The 25,977-nt window shown below is 47.6% G+C and overlaps 1 long non-coding RNA gene across 2 annotated transcripts in view; it reads left to right on the forward strand.

Moving 5' to 3' along the window:
• The window catches only part of LOC142064559 (uncharacterized), a 200,819-nt gene that overhangs the window by 19,418 nt on the left and 155,424 nt on the right, over positions 1–25,977 (forward strand). Inside the window, exons 2-7 of one of the 2 annotated variants that reach the window (XR_012663151.1) lie at positions 6,541–6,684; positions 10,404–10,549; positions 10,884–14,161; positions 14,571–14,733; positions 20,101–20,805; positions 23,863–24,117. This is a non-coding gene — a long non-coding RNA (uncharacterized LOC142064559). Of the gene's footprint in view, positions 1–6,540; positions 6,685–7,380; positions 7,479–10,403; positions 10,550–10,883; positions 14,162–14,570; positions 14,734–20,100; positions 20,806–23,862; positions 24,118–25,977 lie in introns of those variants that run through there. The other variant, XR_012663152.1, reaches the window with a different exon arrangement.

The raw sequence follows: 25,977 nt of genomic DNA on the forward strand, positions 1-25,977 counted from the left end.
GCCCCCTGTATTTGTGGGCAACCTGACAAAATGTTGAGTCCAGAAGGGTCCAGGGAGCTTCTGTTGTCCAAAGCCATGGCACAAGCACTAGAGCCCCGGCTGCTGATAGCCGTGACCTGTCCTTGCTTATCCCAGTGTCCAGTACTGGGAGCAATCTCTTTGTGAGGCTGCACTTGCAACACACTCTGAAACACCAGCTAGTATAAAATCTGGTAAACATATTGATATTTTTTCCTCTCTGAAGCATGTTGGAATGCGAACTGCCCGTTTCCTATCTCGTGCATGTTAAGATGCTGATTGAACGTGCAATGTCCTTAAGTGAGATGGTTGCTGGCTACCTAAAAGATTATCTCCTCACGTGCATAACACTTCTCCACTGCAAATCACAGTCGTGGTAGAGTTTGTAGTCTGGTGGATTTGTGTAGGACCATCTTATTTGGAGACAGGTTTCATCTCTCGGCTAACGCTCTGTTGACCCATCAGGTACATCATAGGTTCCAGCTGCCTCTCTGGACTTTGCGAAAAGGGTGCTTACCAGATGGGATGGTTTATCTTTCTTTGGGGGAGTGGGTTTAGTCCAAGAATACATCAATACAGAATGTTATTACCTGCAGGCCAGGAAGAACTCTATGTGTATTTTTAGAAACAGACAGTCAAACCATTAAATTCATTTGTCTTTGCTTTAATAAAAGTCCTCCTTGCCTTTAGAGAATGAAAATGGCACTGGATTAATGTATCCAGGAGTACCATTGTGAGTGGCAGGTGGAGAATGAGAACTTGATGGGATCTAAAATGAAAGAAAAATGTTTGCAATCAGTTTTGTGCTTCGTTCTCCTCTTGCCCCAGCTACCTGAGATGTTCAACACATAATTCTACAATTATGCGGTGTTTTTTTTCTAAAGAAAGGCACTGTGAGTCTTCCATAAGAAACTCTCAAGATGCTATTTTCATGCAAATAGCTTTGTGTGCTAAATTGAGGAACTTAAGAACTGCAGAAAATATAGGAAATGTGGGCAGAATGCGTTCAAAATGGAAAAGTTTATTGGGAGTTGTCAACAGCTCTAAGTCTATTGCCCGCACCTTTCAGCAGCTCCTCTTTGTGATTGCTGGGGGGGCGGAACCCAACAATTACCAAACCAAAAAGTTTGTATGTAGTTGTTGCACTGAGGAACAACTCTCAAGAAGTGATAATGGAGTGGAACGAAGTTCTGTAGTTCGCCTTTCTGGCATTGATGAAAATAGAGACGACAACAATGCCCCGATTCCTTTTCTAGTTCCCAAGCTTTAAAATAAGAGGATATGCAGTTTTCTAGATGGTTTTCCCTTCAGGGTTCTCTGACACCTCCGAACACGTGTCCTCGTGCCTATGCCTTCCGTTCAGTGGCCATCCGAGCAAAGAACCTGAATTTCCCGGTGGAAGCATCTTTAGCGCTCACACAGGCTCTTACAGAAGATGAGTGTGCGAGCCTAGATCCTTCAGGGCAAAACCAGCCTGGAAAGCATCCTCTCGAAATTGAGTGTGGTATGAATAAAGCAAGTGACTTTTCCACACCACAAAGATGAGTGCTTTCTACTTCACTGCTGCGGATGATTGAGGAAAACAATTGCATTCTGACAACATGCATTGACATTTTAAAATGAAAAAGAAATGAAGAACAGATTCTGGGAGGCTTGCCATTAATGATAATGGATTTCCCTGAATTGGAGCCTTTCTGAAAGCCTGAATCTGGGTGGTGGAGTGTGTGTGTGGTTTTATTTTTTTACATAATGTTGCCTAGAAGAGGCAACCCCGTTACAGGGGACAACTAGTGGGTCAGAGAAGTTCAGGGGCTAATCTGGGGAACCATCCTCAAAGTGAAAGGAACAAAATAGCTTTACACACACAGTCATGAGCCCACTTAAAACCAAACAAGAAAAATGCCTGTGAGAGCAAAGAGGGGAGGGGAAGCTAGGTTAATGCTGATAAATGAATATTTGACATTTAAGTTCAATTTTCATTTGCTTGCAAATGAAAACTGTTGTGTCAACACTGCAGGAGATGGTCCGTGCATGTGTTTGGGTTTTTTTTTTCCCCAAAGGTTAATTCTTCTTTGATTAAAAATAAGTGAGAAACGTTGACTTTAAATGATAGGCAAACACAGGGAGTGCCTTCCTGGCAGTACACGCCGCACATCGACAGCGCAGCTCTGCTCGAGCATCTGGCAAGGGGCTGCAGTGTATGCGGTGACACGGCATTGAAGAGAGAGCTTTCCACACAGGTATAAAATCTATTGCAGTTAGCTGTTTTGCTGTAGGAATAGTTTTTTTGCTCCTTGTGATACTAACTTTCAGCTGTGGGGTTGAAACTGGGATGTTTCAGCTGCTGCATCTTTTTATAGGCACTGTGTGATAGGTAATTTTATGTGAAAAATCTGTTTAGTCCCCTGATGGAAGAAGTAAACTTAGGTGAGACTCATTCTCCCATGAATTCTTGGCATGCCATAAAAAAAGTCTTGCAGTTCTCCAAAATATTACCTGTAAAACTTGTGCCTTGTTAAAGTTACAGTCAGAAGATGTAATAAACGGATTATTTAAGCATATGTTACCATGTAATGTTCATCTTGAGGCACTTTTTGACTCTGTAGTACCGTGCTTTGCCTGGCAATCTCATGGAGGCTGCTGGGGTGGAAAACACAAACCCTCTTTTAAATAATGCATCCCTTCTGTGCTGTGCCTCTCCTCTGGTTCAAAGACAGTCCCCCTTTAAAGTTTAATCAATAGTTTTATCATTGCTCACAGGCAAAAGGCACTGATAAAAAAAAGTGCCCTGGGATGGAGAAGTAGAACGCTGGATGGAATTGCACCTTCTCCTCTGTTCCTGCTGGTTTTAATGGTTTCTTCGTAATGGCCTGTGCTTTATTTGCCTGGGGCGGCCCCAGGAGGGTGACGGGGGAGCGCGAGCTGCTGCTCTGGAAGACATCTCACGCCTCTGCTGAACCCATCCATGGGGGAAGCAAGCTGGAGCAGAGCAGGGGCCAGGTGGTTGCTTTCCCCAGGCAGCTCTCCCAGAACTGTTTCTGCCTGTGCAAAGTGCCTTTTTGCCTGCTCCCCCCACCCCTTTTCTGGTGTGTCTGTCACCTGTCAATGCTCCTGAAACTCAAGGGGTAGATGTGGCGCAGTGCAGTAATTAAAGGGTGGATGTTGTAAAGGTATTGAGAGACCTGAGCTGATGCTTAGTCTCTGCTCTGAGAAACAACTGCCTTAATAACGTTTTGACAGAGTCCCAGTGGTCACGGGCAGCGCTGCAGCCGCAGGGAGCTCCCTGAGGGTCTGGGGAGGGAAAGCACTGGGGAACAAGCAGCAAGTTGGGAAGGCAGGGGTACGGAATGCCAACTGCTTGAGTTTGGGCTTGTGCCCATGCCTGGTGCTCCCCCTTGGCTTTTCAAGGGCGTTTGGAGGTGTCTGTCTAACAGGAATGGTTTGGCGCAGATTCCCAGAGGAGACTTAAGCCATCTAAGCCTGGGACTTAATTTCCACGAGTACTGTTTGGTCTAGAGCCCGCTTGACCCTTTGGACTGAGGCTACATCAATCCTGGCTTCTCAGAGGGCACTTCATTACTTAAGGAGGGTAGTATCAAGCTCTTGGTATATCGGTATAGAGGGAAAAGGTTCATGTTAGCTCTTTGTGCTTCTCTGGCTTCCCTTCACGGGAACCTCCAAAGAGTTGGTCGCTTCCAAAGAGGAAAGTGCATCTCTTTCAAAGACCGGCGCTGTGGCCAACCTGTGGTGGTGGCATCCGTGGGAATCTCCTTCAGTCTGTCCCTGCCATGAGGACACACAGGCATGTGCCTTAACGTTATATATGTCCTTGCCACTGTTGCTTTCTCTCTGAGACCCCTGTAAATCCAGTATAGGGCAAAGTGCTTGTTTCTAACTCTGAATCACCAGTATTCATTGGAGTGTCCTACAGGCCTAAGTTTGGTCTGCAAAGCTGGTAAAAGCAATTTAATTTAGGGCAATTCACACAGAGGATACTACTGGCTTTGCTCAGTGTGTACTACCCTGGCCCTCAGCCTTTTTTTTCCCCTTTTCCACCAGACATTTTTCTTGGTCAGGCTGGCTGCCACTTTAGATCGCTAGTACTTCCCGTGCTGCTTTTCTGTTTGAAGAGAGATGCAACGAAATCACCCTGTAACAACCAGGGCTGTGAGACATTTCCAGCGTTCGAATAAACCATATGGGATTTTTCTCCTTTTATTCTTCTGCGATTGCTGTGTCCACATAGGTAAAGCCAGACCCAGCAAATTTTGACGATTCAGATAAAATGCACAGCATTTAGGCCCTGTATTGTTAGCTGTGGGGCGGAAAAGAGGCATTTAGTACAGCTTTGCAGTGGATTGATAGAGATGGGAACAGAGAAGTCTCTGGTGTGGGGTTTTCGCAGGAGCTTGGTGCAGAATTTTTATGCGTGGCTTCCTGGGTATCCGCTATATAAATAGGAGATTGGCGTCTTTATAGATCTATTACAAATGTGTTCTCGGCTCAAGGCCACAGTTGTCTTTGTTTCTTGCGTGTAGCTCGTTTGCTGCCTCTATCCATGCCTTCCGCTTGCTTTGGGACTGGCGATCCATGCCGCGAACTCCCCTGTCTCCTACTTCAGGTCCTGTTTTGCTGTCTTTTATCTGCAGGGATTTCTCCTGTAAGCTGTATTGTGCCGATACAGTTCCTTGTTGCTGTTGGTGCTGTATGGATAACATTTAAATATATATATATATATTTTTAAATTATGCAGACTTGAAAATCCCCCCCCCCCCCCCCCCCTTCAGAATCTAGTAAGTTTGAGGGTTTTGCTCTTGGTGAAAAAGCACTGAAGGCTTTTTTTGGCTTTTCTTACCTCTTAACAGTGTTCCCTGTTTAATAGGATGGGTTACTTACGAAACCGGCTCGATTGCTACTTCTTTTAGCCTGAGCTTGATGCCCACATCAAGCTCACAGAGCCTCAGCTGACCCCCACCCTCACTGTGGGTTGCGCACTTACCTCTTTGGGTTTTGCCTCCAGTTCAAAGCCAAAGGTTTACGTGCTGCCTCCGATGCGCTCTGAAGGTTTGCAGCTCTGCCATGGAAATGTGCTTTTCCAGGAGCCGCACTCTTGTGCGATGGGTAGAAGCCTCCTGCAGAAGCCATTCCTACCAGGCAATGAATTCCAGTTTGGTTCCTCCTCCATCGTGAAATAAGGGAAGGTGGCTCCAGGCGGGCAGGAGAGCCAGGTGAGCCCTTTTGGTGGTGTGTTTGGGCACATGTCTTGCCTCAATTTATGTGATGAATCTTTTTTTTCTTTTTTCTTATTACATTCTCTAGGTGAAACATTTTGGAGAGGGCCGTCATTTTCTCATGCTCCCATTTGTGATTATTTGCCAGATGATATTATTTGTCTGTAGATTCCAAAACACAGTAAATTCCTGATATTTAAAACCTGTAATTAAAGAGGTGGATAATTTTGCAAGGACATACCAATTGTCTGTTTCCTGATTTAGAGGAGTAACATTTTTAGGAATGGCATTTGCATCGCGAACATCCCCTTCTGTCAATTCAGGTTTCATTTTGTAAATGTTCTCTAATATTCCTGTAAATTTCAGTTTCAGCAAATGTTCCTTTTGGAAACTTCAGCAGCTGAACTGTACAGAGATGCTGAATGCAGGGGGAGTGTGGGCTGGAGCAGAGAGCTCGTGAAGGTTACTACGAGGCACTCTTGGGAAGCTGCGTTCAGGATTTCCTGTGGGATTATACCAAGGAACCCAAACCCCTTGAACTCTCCGGCTATTTAACAGTGTTTTTGTACAGCCACAAGACTCACCATCTTCCCTGCTTTTCTAAGCCTACTTCTCCCCACCAACTACTCACTTCCTCACCTCCCTGAGCAATACCTTTCCCATCTAACCTTCAAGGCTTTCTCACCAGCAGAAATTCCTGCAGGTGGAGCTGGAATGACATCCTGCCGCTGGAATAAGTTACAAGGCATCAGCTGTCACAGCGTAATTGCTTCCCCGTGGTTCCTGGTTCTCACATTTGCTCTCGATATGCCTGTGCATGCAGCCGCTCGGACGGAGCATCCTGCGTGCCCGGCGTCCTTGCGCTCCGCAGGCAGTCTGAGCAGCGGGTGGCCAGCCTGCCATTCAGCTCCTGCTAAATCGTGGTGTTTTGACCATCTTTGGATCACGAAACTGCCATATCAAAGCGTATCGTTCCGCAGTTGAGTTCATTTTCTTATAATAGGTGTCCTGATTTAATTTTGATAGGAGGGGATCTTATTCCATCGCTTGCCCCCTAAGGACTGCCGTGAAAGGCATGGTCTATAGCAGAAAACAACTTGTTACTGGATTTAGCTATATCAATATTATCCATGACAAGGTTGTCCTTGCTGTGGCTTTGCACTGGTTTATCTAGAGAGGCCTCTTAGCTTTCCCAGGTGCTGGGCAGCCTGAGGGTGTGCGAGGACACCAGGAAAACCAGGGGCTGGCTGTGCTGGTGTTGGCTAATTCTCCTGTTGACTGTTTTCTGCAGGTGGCTGTTGCCTCTAAACCTCAAAGTGGAGATGTCTGCCGCTGGTTTGGCTCCCGCTGCACCTTCACTGTGCTGTTAGATCCCACCAGCAGAGTGTCTCCCAGGCTGAGAAATAACCTCTGAAGCACAGGAGACCTCCAAAAGGTTGGGAACGTGCTCAAAACACCAAAAAAGATCTGCACAGGATTCCAGCTGTGGGCACCGGTATAAAAGGATGGAAGCTTGTGGGAGAGAAAGGAGGCAGGCTGGGTTGCATGAGAACAGGGGGCTGGGATATTTTCACTGCAAGTTGTTCATCATCACGGAAGAATATGGTATGTCCACTCTGAAAATTCTGTCTTGAAGGCCATGCTCCAGCAAAACGATCCTTACTTCTGTACGGATCAGTTGTAATGCCATCACTTGGGTGTGGCGAAGGGTGGGATGTTCAGTGCGGGCTTTCCTTTGTGCCTGCCCCCAGTTACCTGCTGCATTGTGATGAGGGGTCCTAGATATGGGTGGGCACAGCCCTCCATGGGTCCCCCTCAAGGGGCCACGCTTCCTGGGACTGGTTCAGCAGCCTCACAGCCCCTGCACCGGTGAAACGTGGCCGTCAGCTGCTTTATCTACAGCAGGTACTAAACATTGCCTGTGCCGAGTTCACTGGTGGGTCTCCAGCGAGAGGCGGGATCTGATGACGTGCCTGAGAAAGATGCTGTGCCCTTGTCTTGCTACCTCCCAGTCTGGGACATTTTGCAGCCTCAGGGCTTCCTGAGCTGGAGGTTAATCTGTAACTTTGTGTTTAATAGTCCTTGATGGACTTCTGCCAGTTTGCTTAAACGTTTGCGTTACGGGCCCGTCACATGCCCTGTTTGTTGTAAGGAGCCCTGCAGTTCGTGCCTGTGTGACAGAGCTGGAGATGTGTTTCAGTAATGCTCCAAAGTCTTTGTTTTTTCCCGGTATGTTGAGTTTTTGAGGTTATTTCTAGGGCCTCCTGTATCCCCTGGCCTTTCTCTGGCAGGAGGAACACTTTGCAGTCTTGCTTCTGATGTCTCTTTTTCCCTCTCTGAGGAGTTTTGGAGAGGGTGGTCTGCTACCGGGGAGGGCAGCAGGCCAGGGCTCGGGGAGCTGCTGTGCAAGCCTTTGAGCTAGTGCTGGGGTTTGGTGCGAGTCCCACAAGGCTTTGCCTAAAAATGCGTGTTCTCAGCTCTGTCCGAAAAGCGGAGCTTAGCTTAAACAGTTGAGCTCAGCCAACCAAGGCGCTCCCTCCTTCCCCACTGCGCTGCTTTCACTACGTTTCCCTGTGAATATGTGCTGGAAGACCTCATGTATGTCCTGTCTTGATGTGTAGCTGGGCATGTCCATGCCCCTCATGTGCAGAGCTGATGTTTTCACAGTTCTCTCTCCTCTGGGTGTTTTCTTGCTCCCCCCCTCCCCGCCCCAACCCCCTTCCTGCAGTTCAAGAGCCCAGGTTATTTTAGCACAGTAAACATTTTATTGACAGTTAGTGACATGAATAAATCCTCTTCCTCTCCTCCCCCTGGTTTATTATTTAAGGGGAGAAGATGATTAAATCCAGCAGAGTTGATTTGAATTCTCCGTTAGCAGGAAGAGGGCGGCCGATGGGGGTCTGTCAAGCCGCAGAGTTTGCGTTCATCAGCATCTTGGGAGAAACAGAGATGCCAGCTGCTTGGAAACATCTGCTTTTGGTTGTTCTCCCTCCACCCCCACCTTTGCTTTTCTTGTCTGTCTGTATTTTTTTTTTTTCCTCTGTTTTTGGAGGGTTTAGTATTACTGACTCTAGTGGCGTGACAGCTTGGTTTCTCCTCTTCTACTCAAGTACCAGAGCCCTGCCAGGGTACTGGGTTGGACTCCAAGCAAGGGTCAGCTGAAGCAGCAAAAAAACCTGCTGGCTGGTCACAGGTTTCTGAAGGGGAAGCTCTTTCTGTCTGGGGCTGGGCTGCATGTGCCGGAGGGGCCCAGTCTCTGGTTAATGTAATGCCAGCACGAAGGAGGGAGGGAAAGCCAGGGCCCCTCTGTGCAAAGGGAGAAAATGTTTTCCTAACCTCGGTGGCATGGAAACACAAGCAGTTAGAGAGAAAGAAGCCCCAGTAGAGTTAATTAAGTGCTGCATTTAAAAGGTGTAATCGAATGGAATTGCTTTGCATTTATTGAAGTTAGCTTTTCCCTGCTCTCGAGGGTCGGACAAGGGTTGAGTAACTGTGCTGTTTGGGATGGGAGGGCAATATGGAGCGGTGCATTAATGTGGACTCGGCTGTGGGGTTTGAGAGAGCAGTTGTGAGCTCTTCTGAGCTGTGTTTTTGCTAACCAGCAAGCCCTTAGCCTGCCCGGTGAAGGCAGTGTGCTATATGTGTGTGTCAGAAAAGATGCAGGGGTGGAGGGTCCTCTCCTCTCGATCCCCTTCCCTGTCATCTTGACTAAAAGATCCATCTATAAAATGCAGGTACCTGCTGGAGACTGAACTAACCGAGCTGGTGCACCTGCGGAGCAGTGTGTTATCTCGTGCTCAGGTTCTGCTAAGTCATCTCCCAGTGGTGCTCATCCTGGCTAATTAAGCAGGGGCTAAATAACCCAGGCAGTGCCCTGTGCTAACGTGGTTGACCAGCTCAGGGTTGGCTTGGGTTCTCCATCAGCCAGAGGGATCGTCGGCTGTGCAGTGCAGACACCCCCTAAAGGCTGTGGCCTGGCCGTCGCTGGGGTTAGGAACCCGTGACTTGGAATAATCAGTGCCATTTCCTGTGCTCCGGATGCCATTGAGACTGGAAGATTCAGAGTAATCTTGTTTGGTGTCTGCCTGCACCTTGCTGGAGGGGAGTTCTGTTCTGCTAAAAAATACACAGCAACGTGTGCCAAAATGAGCAGTTTAATGTATAAAGCATAGCAAGCTCCTTCTCTCCGCATTGAAACGGAGCTCCTAGCCTCACCTGGTCACATCCCCTGCTGCCAATATTTCAGTGGGATAGATCCTGTCTTATGGTATTTTGGTGATAGAGGGTGACTTGCAATATTTCAGGTTTTCTTGAGGTTGTCCTTCCACCTGCCTGTCTTTTCCCTTCAGTCTTCTGTGCTTCTGATGACTGACTTTATTATCTGTGCTATTTCTAACCCTCTTTTTGGTCCCTGTTGGAGCTTGATTTCTGCTGGGGGGGAAGATGGAAAAGGTCAGGCTCTCGCTAGTGAAGCTTATTTAATTTGTTTGCCGCATCTGTGGGAAAACTTGCATGTATGTTGCTGGTCTGAACTACCGGGACCCCCCTGGATGCATGGGCCCCATGGTTGCTTATTTATTTACCTCTTTACCCTTCTCCCATCTGGCCCAGTATTCCCAGTTTTACCTCTCCCTCCAGAGAAAAAGCTTAGCGGACTCCAAACAGTAAATAAAACTGACATTTGCAGCAGTCGGTCTGATACAACAGAGCTGGGATGCAGCAGCACTTCTTTGTTTGGGCTTGTTGCTACTCTTTTATATAAAGCCTCTTTTAATCAGGAGCTAATGACAACTTTTGGTTGCGAGAGCTGATGCACAGGAAAAAAAAAAAACCAGTTTGCATGCAAAATAATGCAAACCGTTATAAATAGGAAGATCTTCAAGGATATAATCAAGCTAAATTGCCCATTGTTACTCTCACCATAGATGATTTCTTGCCTCTGCTATCTGGATTGGGTTGTCGTCTGGGTTTAGGAAAAATGTGTTCTCTCTTTATTCCAGTTACAAACCTATGCAGCAGCAGCTGGTCATTGCAAGAGTGGGTTTAGCTCTGTTTTTTATGCAGATCAAGCAAATATTTTCATGGCTTGGATATTGCTGTTCAAATTGTCTCATGAAAATTGTCTAACAGACTTCTGCCACTCTCTTTCTGCAGCTAAACCGACCCTGTAAGGTGGACCCATCTCCTCAGGGAGTGTGTTGCAGACAGACGTGAAGAACTCTTGCAACAGGTCAGAGCAGCAGCCTGCCAGGAAAACAGCTATGCCTTGGGAATAGAGAAACTATCTCTGCCTGCAGATGGTATGCAATAAGCTCTGGATTTTAATGACTCTGTGCAATTTATCCTATTGAAAGTAGCTGAGCCTGTAAAGAATTGGTAGCTGATGCTGAAGTCTCCAAACAGATCATAAAGCATTTAATACTTGGGCATTTTTTTTTTGTTCTAATTTTTCCTCAACTGTGTTGTACATAAATGCAACATAAAAGCTGCACGCTTTTCAATGCTTTTATTGAAACAGGGGATTGTGGAGATGGCTTATAAGTTGGGCAGCAGTGTTCTGGCCTTCTGATTTTTCTGCTCGGTGCCCCTGATCTTAAATTTTTTAATAATTTGGTTGTCTTTTTCACTGGACAGTTCTCAGAGGAGTACCACCTCCTTCAGTTATGGCACGACAGTGAAGCTTACCATGAAAATATCACAACGTGACAAAGCTCTCATGGTTATGGAAGGCAAGTGTTGCTTAATGACGTTTCTTTTGTCCCAAAACATGGTCTTTTACTCACTTATTCTGCATTTGTGTCTCTCTGAAAGCATTTTCCCCTTTGCTTCATTGCGTGCAGAGCAACCTTTGCTGAGGAATGGTGGCGTCCTGAGGGTTACGTGACCTAATTTAATCTGTGCTGCTTTCTTCTTTCTAACCTCAGAAGGCAGAGACCCTGAACCGAAAAGTATATAAAAAGAATCTAATTAGCACAGGACAAATAAGAAAATAAGGCTTCGCTTGAAAAGGGGATTGATTTTAATTTTTTTAAATTAACAGAAGGGTGGAGTTAGACCAAATGGCAAATGTGGCACCTCCCTGAATGCTCCACAGCACCCGTGGGTTTTATTTTTTTTGGCCTAGTTTTTGGTAGGAAGGCAAGCTCCTGGGTAGAGTTATAGCTCTCATCAAAGAGTTATCTTCTTTGGACACGTTGACAAGTCACTGATGTCCTTGTCAGCTGTAAATGTCAGCCTGACTGTCAGGAGGCAGCTCTGTATGAGAGGTGAAAGTGTCCGGTCTCACCTCCTGCCTCCTCCTGTGGCCCACCTGTGACAGGCAGGAAAATCTTGCTTTGATGAGCACTGGGAAGGCCACTGCCTTGTAGCCGAGCATGACATTGAGTCTTCTGGGGTGCAAAGAGGTGGTCTCAACCCCTCTCTCATCACAGGCTCGCTCAGAAGGTCCCACAAGGAGGACCTGCTCTTAACCTGCCTTCAGCTTCCCTTCCATAGAAGAGAGAGGCCCCTGGAAAGATGGTTTTTGGGGTGGCCAGCATTGGAGGGCTCTTGGAAAAAGGCCCTGTGCATCTGGGATTAGCCACTAGGACATCACACCTTGTAGAAGCTTTCACCAAACACCTGGTGAGCTGGTTTTGGCCAGGCTGAGAGGAAGAGTTTTGCTGGACGCTCTGGGAACTCTTTCCTCCCCCGGCAATTGTTCAGCTGAGCCTTCATTCATCTTTATTGCCGTTTTTCTGGTTCTTCTCTAGGCTCCTAATGACAGTGATTATACCAAATGCATACATCTCATGTACTGTAGAAATAATTTTCAGGCCCAACTGTCTCTTTCAGTGCTTGGAGGGTCATTAAAAATACTGCTTTTTAGAAGTAAGGTTTTTCTCTTCTCCCCACTCTACTTCCAGTCCTGTGTTAACCTGCAAAGTAGTAAAATTGCTGACTTTAGTACGTTGCATTAATTAATTATCTCTATAGCAACATGCACTACCATAAATATGGGAATTCAGCAGCACAGCTGATGGAAGAAGAGCTAATAGATAAATGGGGAGAAAGGCTTTTTTTTTAAAAAAAATACACAAATATCTCCAGCAGTTAAGGAAACAGAAGATTACTAGTAAAGTTTTTGCATAGTTTATCTTTCGCTGCCCCGTTCCCCTGTCAGCTGAACCTTCTCTGTTACATAGGCCATGCATGTTCCTGCTAAAGAGGTTTTCCAAGCTGCTGGTCTGCCTCACCATCTGCTCAAAGCACTGGGTTGTCTCCTGCTTGCGTTTATACCAATACGTGGAAATGCAGGCAGCAGGACTCCTTGCAGGAGGAATCCCTTTGGCTTCAGCAAAGCCACCCTGTAGGGTTGGTTCTCCGGGGGGGAGGGAAGGGTATGGATCTTGAGAAGGAAATACAGTTAATTTTGGCACTGTGGGAGGGTGACACAGTGTGAGACAGGAGATGTCAAGAGGCAGAGGAGCTGGAAGAAGTGAATTTTGGCTCTGAGAAGGCCAGGACGCTCTGCTCAATGTCTATGCCAGTAGTCATGACTTGTCTGGCTTTTAGGAGTCCTGGGTTATCTCCGGAGGTCCTGGCTGGGCTGTGCCGCTGCCTCTTCTTGCCTCGGCACAACTGCCCTGGATGAAAGGCAGCGGAGAGGTGTCTGTATGAACAGTGCCTGTGCATCGTGCTTGCACTGAGCTCCCTGCAACAGGGCTTGGAGTGGGACTCTCTCCCCGTCTCCCAGGAGTTTGTAGCAGATGTGGTGTCCTAAAAATGCAGCGGCAGTGGTTTGCGATGATACCTGCAAAACCAGGCTGGGGAGAGGGCTAAGTAGTTGATTCAAGGGAAGAAATATGGTAAGAAGAGACCGTAATTGCACTGCAGCTCCTCAGAGGTTGAGAGCTGGTGCTTTTCTAGCTCTTTTTTTTTTTTTTTTGTCAGATAGTCTATTCACTGGACAATTTTGTTTTGCTATTTGTTTGCCGCCATCGGCTGTGAAGCTGATCAATTCTTACCAGTCCAGCACAATGCTACAGGAGTAAGGGCACTCTTCATTGAGTAATTTATTCAGTTAATCTATTTTGATTTTTGGCGTTTGACAGGTCCCAGGCAGGGTACAGTGAGTCTGTGCGGAGGAGTCTCGGTACGCAGCGCTGCTATTTATACAGCATCCCAGCGACGGGAAGCGCGGCGCGGATGTGCTTGGTGGGGTGAAGAGCTTGTGATCTCGGAGTGTTTCAGGATGTCAGACACCCTTGTGTTCTGCTTCATGCAGGAGGAAAAAGGCTTCGGGGTGTTTGCTTAGTTCTGTGCTGAGGTGGAGCAGAGAGAAGCCACGGTGCAGATGTGACGGACCCTGATAGGCGAGCTGTTGGGCCCTCCCTTGGGGTGAAGATGTTAAGTGTTAACACCCTTCTTTGGGCCAGCCCGGATCATTTGCTGTGCAGCGTCTGCTGGGGCAAGAAGGCCCAAAATATTGCTGGTCTGCTCTGCATTTAGTCAGCTGCCGTACCCAAACCAGGGAAGGTTTAACTCGGAGTGCAGGACGCTGCACAAACCTCACTTCAAAAAGCAGTGCTCTCTGCCTGGGGTACACGCAAAAAGGGTTAAGCTGTAAAACAACCTGCCCTTTTCTATATAAATTAAAAAACCTGTTAACATAGTAATATTTTTATTTCCGTAGAAAAGTGTTTATTTTGGTAGTGTGTACAAAGTTTCAGCTATTCTAAAACACAGAGATTTCACAGCCAAGCTTTCATGTTCCCAGCAGAGAAGGAGGTGAGATACTCAAAGAATCTCTGTTCTTATTTCAGCACTGCACTCGCCAGCCAAATTTTCAAAAGAGCCCAGTTTGCTGACATAAATGGGGTTGCTGATGTGCCGAAAGAGAAGGAAGTGCCGGAGAACATGTTCCTCGCTGGGTCCAAGTCTCTTCCATTTTATCTTTCTCTTCCATATGTTTCCTCTGTAATGAGAGAAATTATTTATCATTAAAGTGATATATAATTTAAAAATTAAAGTTAAAATTAATGAATGCTTAAATTAATTTACTGACAAAAATAAATGTCTGTCCTTCAGATCCTATAATTTTAATTGGAGTGGGCTGCAACTTAATTAACATGTATTGGTTGTAGTCCTGTGCACATCTATAGGTGGGTGGACTCTGTAGCAGTCAGGCTGTGCTGGGACAAATCCTCCTCGCAGATGAAGGTGCATTGAGATTTGCTGATAACTTTCTGAATAATTGTCTTGTGAAGAGACAGAAAAGTCTTTGGTCTCAAGCTGTTTTCTCTGCAGAAAGCTTAAACAAAATACGTTGTTTAAAATTAGGGCGAAGAATTGGCACGGCCGCTTTATAGATGGGAAGAGAATTCTGCTCCAAAGATATTAATGATCTGGATCATTAATTAGATGCATGAAGAATACAGAAGATTGGAAGGAAATTGGAGCAAATAAAGAAGCTGACGCAACTGGAAGTTTTGGGGAAAGAAAGGTAGGCTTCACTTTGGTCTTGGCTCCTTACCTATGCTCTTTCCCCCCAGGCAGGTGGTCCCTGTTTCCTGATGAGTGGTGGTGGGGAGGAGGAGTGTGAGGGCGTGGGGTGTCGTTTTAAGGGAGGCGTTGGCAGCTTGGCCTGCAGAAGACCACCTGCTTTGGGCCGGTGGGAGGAGATGACATCCCGAGGTGCCTCCAACCCAAGGTGTTCAGGGAGCCTGAGAAGCCTCGGGGCAGGCACCGTGCGAAGCCCCTGCAAGCGGGAGCCCGTAGGGCGAGGAGAGAGAAGGCAATCCTTGGTCCCTGGCACAAAACCTTCTGCCTAATGCTGAAGACTTGTTGCCTGACCTGTTCCGCACGGCAAAGGACCTGTTCTCCTCTCCCAGCCTTTGCTTATCAACCTCTTCAGAGAACTCTGTGTTCTCTGGCGTTAATATTTTAATGTCTTGTCAATACTCTGAATTAGCAGAATGGAAGATGTGACGCATCTCACCTTGCGGCTGCAGCCCACGAGCTGCCTGGCCCCCTCTGAATGATTCAGAGAGCTCTTCGCTGGCGACCCTCTGCTATACGTAGCCTGAGAGGTACCCGCAGGAGCCTCTTGGCCCTTTGGGGCAGGTCTTGGTGTGCAAGGGCCTTGCTGTTAGGGGAAGGGCTTGGGTAGCACAGGCCTCATAGCAAGTGGGAAAAGGCTCTGGCAGTGTCTTTCACTCCTAAACCCTATGGGCGCAGGGATGTCTGGAAAAGGGGGTTGCCTCAGGATGGTCTGTGTATCCCGGGAGAGTAGGAGACCATAAACCTGCTGCAACGGGCAAGGCGATGTGCCAGGCTGCGAACGGAGGATTCCTGTGCTGAGCTGGCCGTGCTGTTTGCTGCCTTGCCCTCTCCAGTTGAAGGCAGAGGAGATGGAGGTGTTGTGGGAGAGGTGTAGGGCACCTTCGATCCCCTGTGCTCAGCACCCAAATCCGCTTGGCCCTTTAGGGTTCGCTGAACCGTGGCGATACCTCAGGACTTTGCGCCGTGACAGGACCCTGTGGCAAGCTTGCGGTTCCCTCCCTTCTCCCCTGCGTTGGTTCCTGCGGCTGTGCTGGGCACCGAGGGCTCCTGGGCACATGGTGGCATGAACTCAGCCAAAATCAACCTTCAGCACGACTGTTTGTAGGGTGGTGAGCCAGCATTGCTCAGGCCTGACTGCCTGCAATCAACTCTTGGATGCCTGTCTTCGTTACTGTGCTGTCTGCAAGGGAGAAAGCTAGGAAATTATGTGTTCTCTCCTCAGCCTGGGTTTGAGCAGCTTTTCTTTCCATAGCACAGGCTCCTCTTCCTCCGGACAGTTTTTTTTTTTTTATATTGAATCCTATAGGTGCAAAGAAAAAAACACCCAAAAACCCCCCTCTAGACTTGACTTACAGCAAAATGCTTATAAACTGATTCAGGTTGCAGAGGCAAAGCGTAAAATAAAGGAAGAGAGAGGCTTTTGTTTTTGTTTTTTTTTTTTTAAGGGCTTGTGAAGTCCCATCTCCCCTGAGCTGAAAGAGCCTCGCAGCCGCCTTCTGTCACTGCTTCCCATGCAGGGAATGGGGAAGGAGCGAGTGGCGATGCTTTGGGGAGCCCTCCGCCCCCTCTTCTGCGCCTAAATCCAACCTGCAACTCAACGTGCTGTTTCTTACCTTGCAGCGTGGGGCAGAGGTATTAAAAAAGCAGCCACAAACCTACTAGCTAATTAGGTAGTGACATCTGATGTCACGTATGAGCCACTGGCCGCTTGTGTCTGGGAAGGGTCTTCGCTGCTGTGCTGTGGGAGAACCCGTCCTTTCCACAACCAGGTGTTCTCTGACCTATGTCACCCCATATAGCCACTGTAGGCGATCCCATAAATGATTACCCACTGCTCCCAGACACGGTGCTGTGCAGGCTCCTATATTTACTACACACAAAAGGAGACAGATGAGCCCTCAGATTTCTTGGGTTCCTGAGCCTTTTCAGGCAGGCATAATATTTTATCCATGTTTTCTCATATTTCACACAGCATGATCTGTTGCTGCATGGGATAAGGATGTCCTTGCTCCTTCTGACTGTTGTTAATTAAAGTTTTCCCTTTGGCCCACATGCCCTTCAGGAGAGGGATTTTGAGTCATCCAACAGAGTTGGGTAAATGGAGACTCCTCTTCCAACTTGTCAAGCCCATCCCTTGCCTTGACCCTTTTTATTAATGCAGTGCACAGGCAGTTCCTGGAGACTGGTTTTTTTTTTTTTTCTCCAATATATTGAATAAATTCTACATCACGAAGGAAGGTAACTTGCAATAATGAACCATCGGTGGGTATTTAAGATTGCTTTAATGGTCATGTTGATGTAGTCTACACTTTTTCCTGGGAAGATCGTACTGGGCCATAACCTTAGTTCATATTTATGTCAGAAGAAGGTATACAGTTGGAGATGGCTCAGAAAGAGTATTTCCCTGCTAAGCAGCCAGATATAAATGTACAGATCTTCTAGAAATAAGCCAGGGTTTGGGGGGGAGGAAATACCAGGTGTTTAGAACATTTTTCTCTTGCCCAGAAGAGTTCCTCAAAAACTGGTTTCTCGCCCCAGGATGTAACCCAAGAAGGTACGTGCTCATGGGCCCGGAAGTGTGTCAGGTTGAGCGACTTTACGATTACCTTTAAGAGCATCTTTATCGTATTAATCTTTTTTCCCCTGCTCTGCTTTTTTAGGTGGCTTAGAGATGTGTGGGCATGAGATGCCCGTAGGTAGTTTGGCTGGCTTAAAAAAAAAAAAAAAAGAAGGGAAGGAGAGGCCAGAGTTATACAAATAAAAGCAATGGAGGTAAATACAATCAATAAGGTTTGACCTTCCAGTCGTGTCCCTGTGCCCATTGTTCCTTGTTGGTCAGACCCCTGTGAAGGCCAAGAGCCGGCCCGGACTGGGGTATTAGCGGCACTTAGGTGGCCTAGGAGAGAAAAAGATGAAAATTGTATTTAAACCCATCCTCTTGGTCAGAACAAACAGCTCTGTCTTGATCCACTACTGCAGGAAGATGAGATCAAGTTGCAAGCTCACTTGGTCGAGACAGATGAGGGTGCAGGGGAAGGCAATGAAAATAATACAGATTACTGGAGCTGTCTGTGAGGCTGGGAGGGAGGGACGAACGTGACTAATGCCGCGTGAATGATTTGCAGAAAATCATTTCTCCAACAAACTTTGCCTCTATAGAGGTAAACTGTCAAAGGCCACCGTGCAAGTTTTCTGATGTGTTCATGAGTCAGAATTATTTAATGAGGAAATGAAGCACCCGCCACTAGGCCTTCGAGCTGGGTTACCCAGGGGACTAATGCTCCTCTCGGCGAGAAAGAAGCTCAACCACCGGCCCCTAGTGAAGAGCGCTTGCTCTCGAGGTCCCTCCAAGCTCTTCCAGATAAAATTAGGCTGCTTAATTTGAGGCTCTCGGATTACAGGGAGTACGTATGCAGTGCCATGAGATGTAAAACCTGAATGCGAAAAGGGGCTTGGTAGCGCAAGCGTTCAAGTGGTCGATGCTGGTGCTTCACTTCTATGAATATTTGTAGTGGTTTGTATCTGTACGTGCTTTATATTTTTCTTTTTCTGATTCTGTCTTATTTTTTCGTTCTTTCTGTCAGCCCTTGCGATACACCTGTGAGAAGAATAATTTATTCAGTCATTTGTTCAGTGTGATTATCTCTAGCGGAAAGCCAACAACTAAAAATTAGTGGTTTTGCACAAATACAGGCTAAAGAACTAGACTTTTTTTTTTTTAAATGTACATAAATGCATTTGAAAAATAGGGTTTCAGGTCAGCTGAAACTATCTGTGTTGAACTCAACAAAAAATAACAACAGAAAGTAGCAATTTAAAAAAAATGAAAGCTTTTTGTGCGTTTTTGAAATGAGATGCTTTGACCTCTACTTTTCGAAGCGATGCTTGGAGCCTCAATGAAGTTAATGCTAACTTCAAAAAAAAGAAAAAAAATGTTTGGTGCTCCCCCAGTGAATCTTTTTTCCCCCCATTTTCTCCTTGCTTTTAATTTTGTTTAGGAAGAAATAAGCGTTGTCTGGAGTTGCCCCCACTTTCCTGACACACAGACACAGACACAGAGACACAGACACAGAGACACAGACACAGAGACACAGACACAGAGACACAGACACAGAGACACAGACACAGAGACACAGACACAGAGACACAGACACAGAGACACAGACACAGAGACACAGACACAGAGACACAGACACAGAGACACAGACACAGAGACACAGACACAGAGACACAGACACAGAGACACAGACACAGAGACACAGACACAGAGACACAGACACAGAGACACAGACACAGAGACACAGACACAGAGACACAGACACAGAGACACAGACACAGACACAGAGACACAGACACACAGACACACAGACACACAGACACACAGACACACAGACACACAGACACACAGACACACAGACACACAGACACACAGACACACAGACACACAGACACACAGACACACAGACACACAGACACACAGACACACAGACACACAGACACACAGACACACAGACACACAGACACACAGACACACAGACACACAGACACACAGACACACAGACACACAGACACACAGACACACAGACACACAGACACACAGACACACAGACACACAGACACACAGACACACAGACACACAGACACACAGACACACAGACACACAGACACACAGACACACAGACACACAGACACACAGACACACAGACACACAGACACACAGACACACAGACACACAGACACACAGACACACAGACACACAGACACACAGACACACAGACACACAGACACACAGACACACAGACACACAGACACACAGACACACAGACACACAGACACACAGACACACAGACACACAGACACACAGACACACAGACACACAGACACACAGACACACAGACACACAGACACACAGACACACAGACACACAGACACACAGACACACAGACACACAGACACACAGACACACAGACACACAGACACACAGACACACAGACACACAGACACACAGACACACAGACACACAGACACACAGACACACAGACACACAGACACACAGACACACAGACACACAGACACACAGACACACAGACACACACAAAAAAAAGTCCATTAATTATGTGGTTATTAACTAGTTGGAGCCCCCGTGAACCGAAACACAAGGCGAAAGGAAAGCTGCCAAGCGTTTGACATTTTCATTCTAGCAAATATTTGCTTTTTTCATTTGGTTGCCTGAGCTCTGATTTGGGAAAATGTTACTTGCATTCCTGATGATGACTACATACTTACATTCCTTTGGCTCTCTTTTCAGGTGAGTCGGGCCATCTCTCCCCCTGAACTGGGAATGCCCAAAGGCTCCCTCATAGAAGCCACTTAAACCTGTGGTCTGCTGGAGTACCCGCAGACCTGTGGGTGAGGTCCTGCTGGGGAAGTCGTCCCCTCTCGGGTGTCCATCCCCGCTGGCTCTCGGGTGCCTGCACAGATGCTCCGTGCCACGACCACCGCGCTGGGCTGTGGGATGTGTCTGTGAAGTGACTTGAGTTTTCACTGCTCTGAAAAGGTCTCCCTTTTCCCACGAGGCACAGGAAAGACGGAGACATCTGATCAGTGCCCGGGCTGTCCTAGTGCTGGGGAGTTACTCTGGCTGTGTGTGCCAAAGGGAAGAGCAGCACCTTAAAAGAACTCCTGCCAGTGCGGCAGAGGAATTTTGGGTCCTTTCTGGTGTGGCAAGGGACACCAAAAAGTGGATGCCCCGGAGGCTGCTGGAGGAAGAGCATCTGGTGGGGAGGTGACGTGTGGCCTCAGCTGCAGGATGGGTACCAGAGACTTGGGCTTCGCTGCAGGAAGGCTTTGCAGCCTCCTCCCTGCTTGCTGCACAGGTATAGCTCCCATAAGTGTGTCCCAGGAGCAGCGGAACGGCTTGTGCTTGCGTGGAAATTGCTGGTTTGAAGAATTAAGTGAAAGACCACTGCATTTTCCCTTGCTTTCCCGACCAGGAGATTCATGAGGTGGCTGGGTGAGTTTAAGGGAACTTGCAGTCGTTACATCATATTGATGGGTGGGTGGATTTTGTTTCTTGTAGTATGTTTAAGACTTTAATTAAATCAGGAGTACACTCTCTGCAATGGTTCCCTGCTGCTTATCAGCCTCTTAAGGCCTTGATTCATTACTCAGTATTATTTTTTCAGCCTAAAATAAGCTTTAAAGTCCTGCTATTGGAGAGATTAAAATTATAACGTAAACAGACTCATATGCATGTTGTTTTCGCACGGAAGATGCTTTTAGTATCATATTTAATGTTGCAAACAGAACCATTGCTTATAGCGAGCTTTGCAGCCTGGATACCTTTGAAAGTGTAGATAGGGACCCTGTTTGATCTTGCGCTATTTGGGGCTTTTTATTTGCATTTGGTGGCTCCTATCTTGTAAACAAAGACTCCTCTGTGCATCTGTAGATCACGACGTCACCCCCAGAGCCCTGCGGAAATGGGAGATGGCTCTGGAGGGTGCAAGACGCAGGTTCAGGAGCAAATGGAAATCAAGGATGTAAGAGCACTTTTGCTTTGAGGTTTGGCTTATTGCAGTGGAGACTGGAGGGAACTCTTTTTTTTCTCTGGGTGCCATTTGATTTTTTTTTTTTTTAAGAGGTTCCAGACTGCACCTGGTGTACTGGGGGGTCTGTGTGTGAAGCTGCTGCCGGCATGATTGTAGTTGGTGAATTTGCTGGGAGTTTGCAGTGGCTCAGCCAAAATACAGAGAGGTGCAATAGCTCCCCCAGGCAGGTGCAGGGAAACAAGCTCCCCGTCTCTGACAACGCTCAAGCGAAGACCTGCCGCCGAGCACGGGGCAGGCTGCTCCGTGCAGACCCCCTCTGCCAGCCTGCAGGGAAGTAAATGCCACACACACGACTGACTTGAGCATCAGGGCACAGGGAGAAGAGGAAGAGGGCAGGTGCAGAAGAGAGCTTGTTTGTTCGTTTGCTCAAGGGATGCATCAGGCTTGGAGCTGCAGGTCCCATGGGGGTGGCTGTTAGGGGAGGCCTCTCAGTTTATTACAGGCTCACTCTTGGCATGGAATGACGTGAGCTATTGGAAAGCTTGTGGCTGAGTGCTGCTTAGGAGGCTTTCTGCTGCTGGCTGATGCCTGCTGGAGGGGAAAACCCGAGGGGAGCAACGGGGAGGCTCTGCGGGTTCTGCTGCACGAGCCGCTCTGCCTTGCGCCGCTGCGCAGCACCGTGCGCATCCCTGGGGCACAGGGCAACCCCGAGCAGCCTCTGGTCCTCAGCCCGTGAGTGCCGCTGCCCCGTGGGGCGGGAGACAGGTACCTCCTGGTCTTCCGAAAGGCACGCCTGCTAAAAAGCCCCCCTCCAAATCCGGCTGCCTCCAAAGCCGCCCCTGCACGTCGGCAATGCTGTCTTGTGAGGCTCTCGCGGTGGCCACCGGAGCATCAGCTCTTTTGGCACGTGTGCGCGAATGGGAGGGTGCAGGAATGAATCAAGCAGTCGCTGCTGTTGCGTGCGAGCAAGTTTTTCTAATGTGGTTATCTCTTGTTTCTGTAAAGGTTATAAAAGTAAATAATCCTGCTATAACACAGTGTCCCCGCAGCCCCTGCATGGCTCCGTGGATAACTCTTGCCAAGGCTGACTTGTGGTGATTAATACGCTACAGAGGGAAATTATTTTTTTAAAGGGAGCAAAGAACTAAAGCTGAGCACTCCCTTGAAGAAGCTTGCTCCCTTCATGTCCCCTGTGCTTGAGGCTGATTAGCTTTTGTTTCTTCTTCTGGCCTAAACTGGGGGAACTGTTGTGGATTTTTTTTTTCCCCCTCCTCCCCTGCAACATTGACCCCCAACACTGCGAGGATTAGCAAGTGGCCAAACACATCGGGAGGTGACCTTGCTTTGCTGAAAGCTCCCTCCTCACAGGCCTGGACTGTTGGGCTGCCATGGGGAAACAGGCAGCATTCCCATGGACCAGGTACGCAATGTCAAGCCTCTTTCTGCACCCCAAGTAATGCCTGAGGAGTCCGGAGAGGTACTGAGTCCAGGGAGGAGGGGATGTGAGCGGGCAGGAGAGATGCTGGCCCTGTGCAGGAAGGGCTGTAGTGATTCACCCCCTCCCTTCGTGGCAGTTGTGCTGTGCTGAATTAATATTAATACTGGTCCTGTCTCTGTAATGGGTCTTTTAGCACACTTCCAGACAGCTGTGTTGGGTAGTGCCTTGGGCTGTAGCCAAGAACTGGGAGGCCACTGGGAGCTAGGTGCTGCCCGGTGTTTCTCTGAACAGCGTGGCAGGGTACTAAGTACATGTGATACAGCTGCCAGGTATCTTACGTCCGAAGTGCATAGTGGAATGCCCCTCTGTGATGCTCAAATGCAGGTAGCTGGTTACCACCACCATAGTCGTCTGCTGAAAGCACGGTGAGGTGTACGCCTGTTTTATAAAAATAAGGAAAGTAATGAAAGCTGTCCTTTTTTCTTGAAAAGTTCTCAATATTGCACCCCTCTCCCTCCATCCCACGTGCATAAATTATCTTGTAGGGGATTTAAGTTCTCCGCTCTTGCGTTCCCTAATTTACCAGAAGTGCTTTGTCTTTGTGGACCACAAACGTCCCCCTAAGCCGTCCGGCTCTGCTCCCCACAGACGTGGCTTCTCCAAAACTCTCCCGTTAGCAGCCCCCAATCTCTTCTGACCTTTGAAAGCTTTGGCTTGGGAGGGAAAACATTCCACTCCAGGATGGATGCTGCTCCCTGCGCAGGGATGCTGCAAAATAAATTCCACTGTGAGGAAGGGAGAAGCATTTAATCTTCCTGCTCCCTAGATTTAGCTGTGCCATTAGCTGGACCCTGCACATAAAACTAATTTTATAATTTGTAAATGTAGCTGAGTGGGTTTTATAGAGGAACGTCGGGAAGTGATGAAATACCTTCAATAGATTTATAAAGAAGTTTAATGCATAAAGCTCTCTCCCCCCCTTCCACCCCCCGACCTCTGTCTTGGAGTTGCATACAACAGAAAGCATGTCCACGGTAAGGGCTTTGTGGCCAGCATTCAGCCTTTAATTTTGCTTTTACAGGACAGTTTTACAATGTCAAGAAGAACAGAAAAGCTGCAAGGCATGCGTGCTCAAGATGTGCTCCTGGAAATCTTTGGATGGGCTCCAGGCGATGTTTGGTGGCAAAGAAAGACAAAGGTCTTAGAAAGGGAAAAAAAAAAAAGCAAATCAGCCAAGCCCTCCTCCCACAATCTTCCTGTTCCTGTGAGCTGGGAATGTCATCGGAGCACAGGAAGGATGGAAAACATGCGTTCCTGCAACATCACATGTCTGAGGGTGAGTGTTGATTGCATCAAGAATAGCTTCTTCTCTCCCACCCTATTGAATTTTTCTTATGTAATGAAAATAAGGCATCCTGTGACCTGCAAGACTAAAAAGTCTGCTTTTTGCTTGTGGTTGGGCTTATCGTGGAGTTCCCGTGTGGTTTCTGTGGAGTTTAACGTGGGCAAAATTCCCACTTGCTGGCTTTTCCTCTGAATCAGGAAAATGTCCCCCCTGCCTGCTTTTACCACGGAGGATGGCATTTGTGGAACCCAGTGGTGTTTTTCTTGTGCAGAATGAGGCTCTTCTAACTACATCCAAAAAGAACAGAATGGGCTGACAGGTTCGGAAACGCTGAGCGAAGGGACAGACAGATAGAGAGATGCTGTGATCACAGGTACCCTGTTTCCTTAGGAGACTGGGCTAGCAAGTGTGCCGGGATGCATCGCATAACACGAGTGCCTGCCTCAAACAGCCCTGGCCCCATACGAGGGCTTTATGGGGTCAGGCAAAGGGTTATGGACTTAGAGATCTGGATTAGCAAGCCGGGGCCAGGCTGATAATCAGCATTCATAGAGCAGCCTTATCATAACCGGCAGCAGCCCTCCGCTCCCGCCTCTCTATTGCCCAAGGACTGAGCAAACACATTGGCCAACTTTCCTCCTTAGCTCTCTGCTAGGGATTATCAGAAGATCTCACCTGGTGTGAAGGAGGCTCCTCCCAGGCCAGTTGCCCATCTCTGGCTCAGCAGCTTGCAGATTAGTCTTTGCATTAAGACGTTACATACCTGAAAAGTGTCAGAGGGTGGCCAAGAGCTGGAAGGATCGCCTGAGTGTATTTTTCCACTCCATCTCTCTGTTTTTTATGCTCTTGGTCGTGTTTTCATTTAATGATTCCCAGCTTGGACTCTTCCCTGATTTTTCTTCTCTTTTTTTTTTCTAACTGTCTTTCTATTGAACAGTGATGGAAAAAGAGAGCGCTTTCCTCCTGCCTACTTAAATCTTTGGCTGACACATACGGAAAAACAGTCACACTTACTGCAGCTCCCAAAGCCTTCAAATCATCATGGGAAAGGGGAGGAGGGAGCTGCGAAGGGAAGGAAATAATTTGTATAGGCGTAGAGTGAAGAATCACCTTCCTTTGAACTCATGATCTGTCTGTGTTCATACAGATTTCTGTCTCTGATCTTTTTTTCTCTGCCTAATATCTCTTTTCTGTTATCTCTCCTCTGCCTTTGCTGGCAGATCTGTGGTGCGTCCCTTTTGCTTGGACATCTTGCTCCCAGGAGAGTTTGAATAAGGACATCGGGACTTGAAGATCCAGATATTGACAAGAAATCATTACTAAAACCTTTTAATGCATCTTCTGTAATTGATACTGCAATGGGGGAGGGCGAATTTTCCTGTAGACACAGGTTTTTTTTTTTTCCCCTCTTAATGTCTTTAAAAGCCCTGAATGTGGTGTCCTCCAGCTATTTCCTGATGGGTTAAAATGTGTTGGTGCCAGATGCTTTGGGGTCTGTAAATATTGCCCTGTTTGCTACTTGCAGATGAATACACTTGCAGGGAAGCAGATGGAGCCCAAAATACTGAGCAGCAGCAGATGACCCTGAGGGGCAGAGAGCTCACTCCCAGCTAAGCACCTTCCTATGCCTAATATTGGGGTCCCCCTTTTAGCTACCAAGCTGCTTGGTTGCCTGTGCATGGCTGTGGCCTGAGTTGTGGCCCTATTGCCCCGAGTTAGGCCAGGTGGATCCTACAGGGGAGAGGGCAAGAGAGGAGCTCAGGGCAGGGCTGAAAACACCCAAACCTCTTACACAGGCCATTGGGTGCAAAAAGCAGCCTGGCTGGGGTGAGGGCGGTGGTGTTGGTGTCC

The sequence above is a fragment of the Phalacrocorax aristotelis genome, chromosome 14 (assembly GCF_949628215.1).
Source record: "Phalacrocorax aristotelis chromosome 14, bGulAri2.1, whole genome shotgun sequence".
Taxonomy (NCBI): domain Eukaryota; kingdom Metazoa; phylum Chordata; class Aves; order Suliformes; family Phalacrocoracidae; genus Phalacrocorax; species Phalacrocorax aristotelis.